This window comes from Urocampus carinirostris, chromosome 13 (assembly GCF_059441175.1).
Source record: "Urocampus carinirostris isolate Australia breed hairy pipefish chromosome 13, RoL_Ucar_1.0, whole genome shotgun sequence".
Lineage (NCBI taxonomy): Eukaryota > Metazoa > Chordata > Actinopteri > Syngnathiformes > Syngnathidae > Urocampus > Urocampus carinirostris.
The window spans coordinates 27,426,947-27,436,754 of record NC_142361.1 but is presented as its reverse complement, the minus strand read 5'-3'; the positions used below and the strand labels follow the sequence as shown (position 1 = coordinate 27,436,754).

The window sequence follows — 9,808 nt, the reverse complement described above, 5'->3', positions numbered from 1 at the left end:
GCACAAAGACAGCAGAACACAATTTTTTCTTTAAGATTATTTTAGCCCACTTTTGCAAAATATTGGTAATATACTCGTAAGCAACTGATGGTGCCTGAATAATACAGACTTCTTTTATCTATTGTTCATAGAAAATATATTTTTTTATCAAGGAAATGAGTCTTTTGTGCCGGTTGAAAATTAAAGATAACTGATAGAGCCTTAAGAAAACATTGTTTTAATTATCTGCTCATATTTGAATATACTTGATAGCTTTTCACTAGTCTATATGTGTCCTTTTTTAACATTTCCTATCAATCAGTCAAGCCTTCGACTTGTCGCTGTCACGATCCTGCACTCAGGTTACTGTATCTTTCTGTCGTCTATCCGTTAGCCCTTAGGTCCATTTAGGCTTTGAGGAGGTATTTTCCTCCTCAAAGGTGTGATTATTTGTCTTGATTTGTCCACGTTTTTACTCATATGAACTCATCCTATTCCCTTTATTTGTACGCCATCCCCTTGGTTCCTTGCTAGTTTGTTGTTTTCCTCATAGCGTCCCAAAAACCCGTGTCTCTGCTTCTTGTTTTTTCAGTGTAGCGAAGCCCTGCCGGCTCTCCTGAATCACACGTGTCCCCTGATGAACTCTTGGACTATCGCCTTCGCTGCCTTGGTTCACTGGAACACCGAACCCTTGCCTCTCTTTTGGATCACGATTCTTGCCTCTGGTGATCTAAATACTGTAGTCCCAATACCTGACTTTTTGTGTACCGAACCCTGCCCCAATGTTTCTGCACTGTGCTTTTGCACCACCCTAAGGGGGTTCTTGACAGTAGCTTAATTTTATTCGGCCCTTCCTTCAGTTTGACTCTGACACTCATGTTTTAGTGCTTGAGTACATATGGTCTTCATGAACAGTTTGAAAAGGACCAGTGCTTTCAGTATATTTTTTAGGGGAAAAAAAGGATTGTTATTTTTCCTTTTATGTATCCTTTTGAGTCTATCATTTTTGAGTAGTTTTGATATCACACCGCGTAATAAATCTATTTCACAAGGGTCGAAACAGGGTCTGTTTAAGTTCCCACCCGTGAACTTCATCTGCCTTGTGAATGTTCTTACTTTTCATTGCAATTCCTTTCAAAATCCATCCGTCAATCCATGGATTTGTGCTGCATGTATCCCTGGCTGTAAATGTATAACTAATTATCTGTAAAGTAGCTCCACTCCATTTTGTTTTAAACGCCAAAGGGCACTTCCCTCACGCATGTTTTCTTTAGTGTTAGGAAATAATTTCCCAGGTGATTTTTCTTTTTTTTTTTGCATTTGAAAACTGACTTTCTTCCATGCACACCCTTTGAGCGCCAAGACAAGCTATTTCCTAGAACATAATGTGATGCATACAATATCTGTCATCTCTGGTATGTTTTACCAAATAATAAAAGTGGGCGTGTTGTTAGATTGAAGCAGAAGTTAATCCCCACATTTTAAAAACGTTTTTTAATACCGTGTAAAGCAGTGGTGGGCAAACTTTGGCTGCGTCCCATTCTTCGCACTTCCACTCGCTATGTGCCCTAGTCACTCAGTTTGCGCGTTCACGTGAAAATGGGGTGTGTCCCGATACTCTCAAGACCGAGGCAGAAGTGCCCTCAAACCATGTCGTAACCACTTCAAGACCGAGGGGGCTCCCTACCTCACTTGGCGGCGAAGTGACTACCCAGAAGGCTTTGCGAATTCTCAATATCAACAAACATGCCCGGAAAGGAACCGCACAAATGTAAGTAGTTTTCCACAACCACGCATGTATTTGCAACAAAATGTATTGAGATATCTTAGTTAGACGTAAATGCAATAGAAAATCGTATTTTCGCGTTAAAACATGAACATTGCAAAATCGCTACTTTACGAAGTGCACAAATCTACCAAGGGAGCTGCCAAAAAATAATCTTCACGCTACAAACTCTAAAGTAGGATAACTGTGCAGAAAATCACAGTTCAGCCCATCCCTGTTTGTATCTTAAACGAGTCGTGCTTTTACATTATTATCTACATGGCCAGTCGCTAAAGGAGCATAGTCAGAATAACGTTCTGGACATACGCGCTTGTTTACTGCACACAATTTCGGGTGTCGTGTTTTATTTACAATATGATTATTTCATGTGAGATCAGAATGCATTAGTTTTCATCATGCATTATGAGTAATGTCTCCGAATTTCACGTGGAAATACAGTTGAAACAAATTACTATCACACAGTCCACTGCCTTCTCTGTAAACACATATTAAGTAAACTAATTACCTTCTCAAAATGTTGTCGAAATGTGGAGACAATTCTAAAGCATATGTGATGCTGGCCAATAGAAGGCTCTTACAGCCATAAGAATAACATGTCAATTTTGTGTATCTGTTCACTATCAAATAATTATCCAGAACACATCCTATAATTTCTCACATCAACTTGTTGAGCATCCTATACACAGTTGTTTTTGTGCAATACACAAGCATTAAGTAATTCTTGTTTTTTTCCACCCAACCTAAAGGCCAATGTAGAACGTCCCGTGGAAGAGCTGGCCACCATCACAGCTACCACGCCATCCACACCAACGGGCACGTCGTTGGCATCTTCTAATCCGGCGCCAAACCCCAAATCACCCAGAAGAAAAAGGAAGCACGATACACTCCTTGACTTTTTGAAAGCGGAGTCTGCCGGAGTGAGGAAAAGGCTCGAGGAAACTGTGGCCAAAACTGAGCGGTTCCCGTCCTTTTTGGGAAGCTCGTGGACAAATTTCCAGAACAGTGACATCCCTGCAATGTTTCCCTTTGTTTTATAAAAGGAAAATATTTTATTTTATTAAGAACTCAATGAACTTCCAGTTTGTGTTTTCCAGCTTTATGGAAGTATTGGTATATTTTTGTTACAATTTGTGACATATTATTTATTTACTATTATGTATTTCGGCCCAATGTGATTTTGTTTTTCTGAAAGTAAACTATTATTTAAACTGGAGTGATTTGTAGTTGTTTTCTGTCCAACAGTCACATAGTTCACACACAGTAGCTCACATCATTATGAAAAAAAACCACCAAGGTGTTACTCAAAATAAAGATGTTTATTGAATAGTAATGCAGAAAAGCACGGAATGCAAATGTGGGTCTGACTTCCAAAGCCTAAAACATGGCTTTTGGGCAATTTATTCCATATTAACTGTGGACAATTCTTCGTACGGTGGACCTGGGAACCCTGAAGACCCGTGACACCACACGGTAGGACAGACCGTGGGCCAGCCAGTACACGTAGATCAGGACCTCCAGCCATGGCCCTGTTCCCTCTTTAGCAGCTCCTGCAGGGCCCACATGACCTTTTTGCTCAACCTTAAGTCCTGAATGAGTTTTGACTTCACATCGAACCATAAGCACAGGATGGGAACATTCCTGTCCAACCTGTCCACGCTTATGGGACAGCCACTCTGGAACACAATAGATAACAAACAATTTAGACATAAATGTGGGCATAGATGATGTAAGCATCATGAAAAAATGTTGAAATGACCTTTTTTATATCCAATGACAACTCTTTTGAATTAAATTCCTTATGAACTAAGGTTTTTGGGTCGTACAGGGAAGTTTGGTGACGATATAATGTCAGCTTAAGGGTCAGGTGGACTGTTCTTGTGTTTGTTTACTTTTCATCATGTCACACACTAAAGACCCCTACTATATGTCATAAAATGGCATTAAGATACTAATAAGTAGATTGCCATTTATGTCTACACAAACATAAGGTATTATGTGAACGTGCATTGTATGTTAACTTTTTACTGTATTTGACCGAACGGGTCATTTTTTTTAATGAGTGTACGTACCTTGTAAAGATGAATCAGCACTACATAGCGCCGAAGCTGTCTTCAGTATAGCACATTTCTCCTCCGTTGATTGGAGACACGGAAAAGATGATGAGCTTTCAGGCAATCGGTAATAACACAGCTGTAGCGGGCATTTTTAACGTTGCACGAACTCTCCAACTGACACACCACAGGTTGAGACTCGAGTTGTTTACATGTGACGTAGACCAATACGTCACTGAGGTCTACAGCCAATTAATATTACCGCCATCTCCTGGACAGGGGTGGAACCTTGCAAGTCTTGTCCAAACCATCTCCACTTTGCACTCCACCGGCGGAGGGCACTCCTCTATCGAGGGACCTCACTGGAGGGTCCTCAGGGCCGAGTGAGAGAAATGGGATTGGGCCAAAGGCTTTGTCCCTTCTCAAGGTTTCTTCATAAAATAAAATAAAATAAAATACATTTTTGCACAAAACATTTTGTTCTGCATTGTGTTCATTAAATAATGTCAATGATCATTTTTAATATTGCATTTGTTTCTGTATTTTCACATTTTTTTCATTGTGTATTAATTTAGCAAGAAATTTTATCAAATGTCATGCAAAAGAAAACACTTTTGACTTTTGAGTTCTTTAGTGCATATTATCCAATTTAGTGCTTAAAAGGGGCATGATATATAACCGTGTGTTTCGCAAACAATTTGATGAAATTATCTATTGATAAAATGAAATACGCTCGGAAAATGCTGGTCTACTTGTGACTCCAAGAGCCAAGAAGAAATTTGCCAGCTCAAGAGAGTCTTCCATCAGCACCCAGGTGCTGTGGATTGCTCTGCCGTTGGGGATAAGATCTGCAACCTCAGTGGAAGTTTGTAAATCTATATTCAAGACACACTTTTATTCAGTAGCTAATGATTGATGCAGACCCCATACCTTTCTTTCCTGTCCTTTCCGGCTGTCTGCCTGGTGGTGAAATAGGGAGAATGACGTATCGAGATGAGTCAGCGTACCAGCTCCTGAACAAGAGTCATGTCAACGTCTGGATCACCAGCCGGCAGAGATGGAAAGCTGTGTCATTGCTGTCATGGACTTTTTGGAAAATTTTACAGGTTCAGGGTGTCGTTGTTGTCATGGACTTTTTGGACAATTTTTACATATTACCTATATTTTGTGTAGTGATACAAACTGTAAAATGTATTGCAGCCTGGTCATCCTGGAAGGGGGATTACTATTTGTGAGGCCCCTCAAGGTTTCTTATTTTCCTCATGCTGGGGTTTTTTGAGTTTTTCCTTGCCCACGTGTTGATTTCAGTTTAGGGCATGGCGTAATTGTGGCCCATGCAGTCCTTTGAGGCATTTAGTGATTAAAGTTTATACAATTAAATGTGAATTGAATGTGACTTGACCTAACTTGTACATATAAGTGTCTGCCTGTGTATTTAAGTTTTGATTTAAACATATATGTTTTTGCTTTCATGTTTAATTATTTTCTACTGACAGCCCAATATCACAACCAATTGGAAGCCAATCAGCGCCAGAACAGATTGATTTCCACTTCAGAGGTTGTACTTTGTGACAAGTCTATCCGTCATAGAGGTAGTTTCTTAGTCATTTACGAGCAGTCTGAAGCTTTGGTGAGAAGTTACAAAAAAGCAAGTTTCTTTATGTGGGAGATTGTAGCAAAAGTCAACACGTGTGTAACTTCATCACGTCTACATTATACGTTGGGACCGCTTTGTACAGTATTTTATAAGTGAGACCGCGGTGGCAGTAATGTCTCCCATGTGTTTTGCTGTCTCCATTACTAAATGTCTCTCAAAGGCAGTGTTTTCCAACGAATGTGCCAAGGCACCCTACTGTGCCGTGAGACCTTGTCTAAAGTGCCGCGAGAAATTGACCAAATTTGTCTTTGCAGAAAAGAATCCCATCTTACAGTATATTCGATTTCTTCCACTCATCAGCCGACTTACTCTAACATTCATCGACATCAGTAGTTGGCAGCAGATTGCTATATATTCATTCCTTTTATATACTAATCATATGATCGTGAGGTAGTACAAGGGAAATATATTTAAAAATGTATTTCATTTGAAATAAAATTTATGAATTTAAAGTTTAGTAGACACTCAAAATAAAGAGAGAAGACATCAATGGATTTGGATTGAACTTGCGAGGACAACAGGAGGAGAAGCCTTCAATAAAGAAGTCCAACCAGCTCTAAAGGCCTTCCACTGAGCCTTTATTTATTTTTATTAAATGTTTAAGTTTGCACAGAAAAATAACAATAACACATCAAATATTATAAAAACTTTGTGCATAATTTTGCTGATTTGTTTAATTTCATTATTTTCCTTGTTATATATTTAGAAAAAGATATAGAGTAGTAAAAAAATCCTCTGACTGTAACCTTTGTTTCATTTTAAGTATTATATTTGTGTGTTTGTTATGTTTTTGTTTTGTTTAAAATAAAACGAATAATAATAAATTCCAAAATAAAAGCAAAATTATACACCAACATGACATGTAACCTGTATTACCTCCTGAGCAACGGTAACCACACACAATTATACATATACATATAGAATAGAATAGAATAGAATAGAATAGAATAGAATAGAATAGAATAGAATAGAATATGCCTTTATTGTCATTGTTACAACATGGGATATGCTGTGACAACGAAATTGGACGACTCCAGTCCCACATTTACAGTAAAGATAAGGAAACAAAGAAACAGTATATACTATATATACTATACATTTAAGCAATGTGATATTTAAAGTGAAAAACAAAAACATGAAACTAGTGTCGGGGTATAATTTTTAAACATTTCTGAATGATTTTTTAAGGAAAACCAGAGTGCCTTGCTCAAAATCGGTTGAATAAACACAGCTTTAAGTGTCTGATAGTGATATTGGGGATAGGCTGACCTCTCATCAGTAGCCGCTTAATGAAATCTGGTTGTGATTTTCCTCAAATGGAGTATTATAAACTTGGGGTGTGCTGGACACTGTCCATATGCATTTGTAAATATGTTTGACTATTATCCTGACATTCCTTTTCTCTTATTTTTCGATTTTAGGTCTTCATTATGAGTCTGGAGTGCCATGCATATAATATGTTGTCAACAGTGATCACTGTGTGTTCAAGAAATTCTAATTCTCTCAAATGTTGGTCAGCTGACATTTAGTTGTCCAAAATCACAAATTGTTTTTGGACTCAAATGACGTGATCAATTATCTATTTGTTTTTTTTGTATGGTCTTTCGCAAGGTTTTTCATCATCATCAGCTCTCTTTAGTTGAGGCCCATGATAAGTAGACTATCAGGTGACCAGAACAGACCTGGAAACCCCAGAGCATTTGTTTCAGTTCTTTATTTAAGGAAGCGTTCAGGGCTTGCGGGAGACGCGATGGCCGTCATTAGTCAGCAGCGGAGCCGGAGAGATAGCTTCGGATCAAGTGGCCAATCGGAGTGCGGAAGTCAGGCAGGTCGAGTTTACCTGGGCTGGAGAGGAGATCGAAGCGTGGGACGGAAACAGGTTGGATCGGAGGCAGGCAGAAACAGGTAAGCAGAGTTCTTTGACGAACGGGAAATCAGGAGAGTCACACAGAGTTACAAACGTACACTCTGACGAGGAGGTCTGGGCGCAGCGTGCTTAAGAGCGAAGTGTCAGCCAATCAGAAGGCGCCCACATGATTGCTCCTGGTGATCAGAGTTAGTAATCATGACATAAACTAGTGAAAATTATAGCGTAAATTGCTTTAAATTGTATTTATTTAATTCAGAATCAAATATAGTGGTTACTGATTCGGGCAGCAGGTAGTGCTCACAATTTCCCACTTAAATAATTCGGAGTAGCCTTGGGGGGGAGAGCTTGTGTTGAACGATATCGCGGGCTGGCAGCAAGAGAGCGAGTTTGGGGCGTGCATGGTGTTTTATCAGTGGGAGGTGGGGGTGTAACTTCAACATGATTGGTCAATCCTAGGCAAACCCATTAATTTTGGGTATTTAGTAACCTCCTGTAAGTGGAGTCGGCTGGCAGCATTTCTCCTACAAATGCATGTTTATGAGATAGTTTATTTTGCTCGTTTTTAAGAAAAATTTTGTTGATTTTTAATGAACACATTTTATTTGAAGGTACTGTCCATAATTTTGAAATGTTCTACTCACTAACGCTATCTGATGTCTTAAATCATCATGGCATCCTCTGTCAAGCTGCATTTGTGTTGCATGCAAGTACGTGTATTAGATAGATAGATAGATAGATAGATAGATACTTTATTCATCCCCTAAGGGAAATTCACATTTCCAGCAGCATCCCTGAGCTGAGAACAATACAATAATAAAGCCAAAAGAAAACAATATACAAATACCCAGTGTGACGTGCAAATGCCCACTTTAGCATGTTATATAGATTAACTAAATAGTGCTACACATAATGCAGTAAGATCCAATGTAGGTGGTGTGGTTTAATGTGGGCCTTTACTCTGCCGGGTGGAGTTAAAGAGCCTCATGGCATGAGGAAGAAACTTAAGCACTTAAGCACGCTCTTTATTTTTCCTCTTTATGGGGGTTTGGGTGGGCGTTTGGATTGTATTTCAAACAGTCCTTTCCTTACTTTCACCATTTTCATGCTACACTAACAGGATATGCATGAAATAACTCAGCCCCTTCCTGCTTCCTAATGTGTTGTGAGTCCTGGACAACTATGATAAAAGTAAGATAAAGGCAGATAGATGCGGTGGAAAAATTATATAAAGGCTCTCTGTTGTGTTCAAAAATCACTAAAAAAACAGTTCTGTGCTAATGCGTTATTTTATTTTTAGTAGCTACTACTTCTTCACGGCCATGACGTCACGCTGTCACAACACATGCCACACTCTCTGAACACAGTTGGGCATTGTTTACTTAACTTGATAGAGGAAATATTCTACTATCAACTGTTTAAGGACATCTCAAATGACGCATTCCACCTATGAATACTAGAATGCGCGAAATAATACACACTGTCATTTTAAGTACCCCCCGCCCACATAAATTTTTTGGGGGGCTTTACGGTCAATAATATGCTCCCCCAGCATGAAAACACCTCCAAGTTATGAGAGAAAAAAATACTTTGTAAAGGCCACAGAAGGCCGTCTTTTTTGACATCAAATAAGAAGAAAAAAGACATTTTGTCACTTAAGAAATTCTATACAGACAAAAGAGTAAAAATAAGAAAAATTGTATTGTATATGAACCCATTTTATTTATCTTTTATTTGAATATTTTGACATGAAGTAAATGTTTGATTATTTTTCATTATTAACCAATCATATTGATTCTTGGTCATCGGAGACTACTCGAAATTTGAGTAATTGCTTTTATATTGGTGTGTTTTTTTGTCAAAATACCAACTATGGTTACACTACTCTGTTTGAGTTTATATTTAATTTGACCAACCTGTGGAATTAAGAATATACACGATTATGTATATGTATATTCTGTTTCCGTTTTTCATCACAGTAATTGTGTTAAGGTGACTATAATTAAAACACACAAACATAATTTCCACCAAATGTCACTATAACTCCAACTTAGTTTGGATGTGATTTTCCACTCACTATAACATAAACGGCAAAGTTCTCAATGAGACAGTAGCTCGCGCTGACTATTTGTTTTGCGCATGTAAACAAACGGAACTCAAGGATTATTTCTATTGTTTTACATGCAGAATCATGACAAAAAGAAGCTGAGGCACGGATCTTTAAATGGAAGTTACCAATCTTTCCTGTCAAGGTAAAATAACAAACAGGAATTTGTGTGAAGCAAAATCAAGTGGCCTTTTGCTGAACTCTCATCATAGGTTCACCAAAGGACACCAAGGAGAGGAAGAAAATAATCAAATTATTCGGCGTAAACATGCCGGGAAGAAAGACTCGTTTTTTTAAAAACAAGCATCAGCGCCGGGATGGCGAAAGGTGAAACAAAAATCAACTATCGGGACGAAAGAGG

General features: G+C 38.5%; 1 long non-coding RNA gene across 1 annotated transcript; it reads left to right on the top strand.

The window, feature by feature from the left end:
- The first annotated feature begins 1,586 nt into the window (after window positions 1–1,586).
- LOC148354219 (uncharacterized) lies at window positions 1,587–2,978 on the top strand. The gene is made up of 2 exons (XR_015852523.1): window positions 1,587–1,750; window positions 2,512–2,978. It is a non-coding gene; the product is annotated as an uncharacterized LOC148354219 (long non-coding RNA).
- Window positions 2,979–9,808: the final 6,830 nt, after the last annotated feature.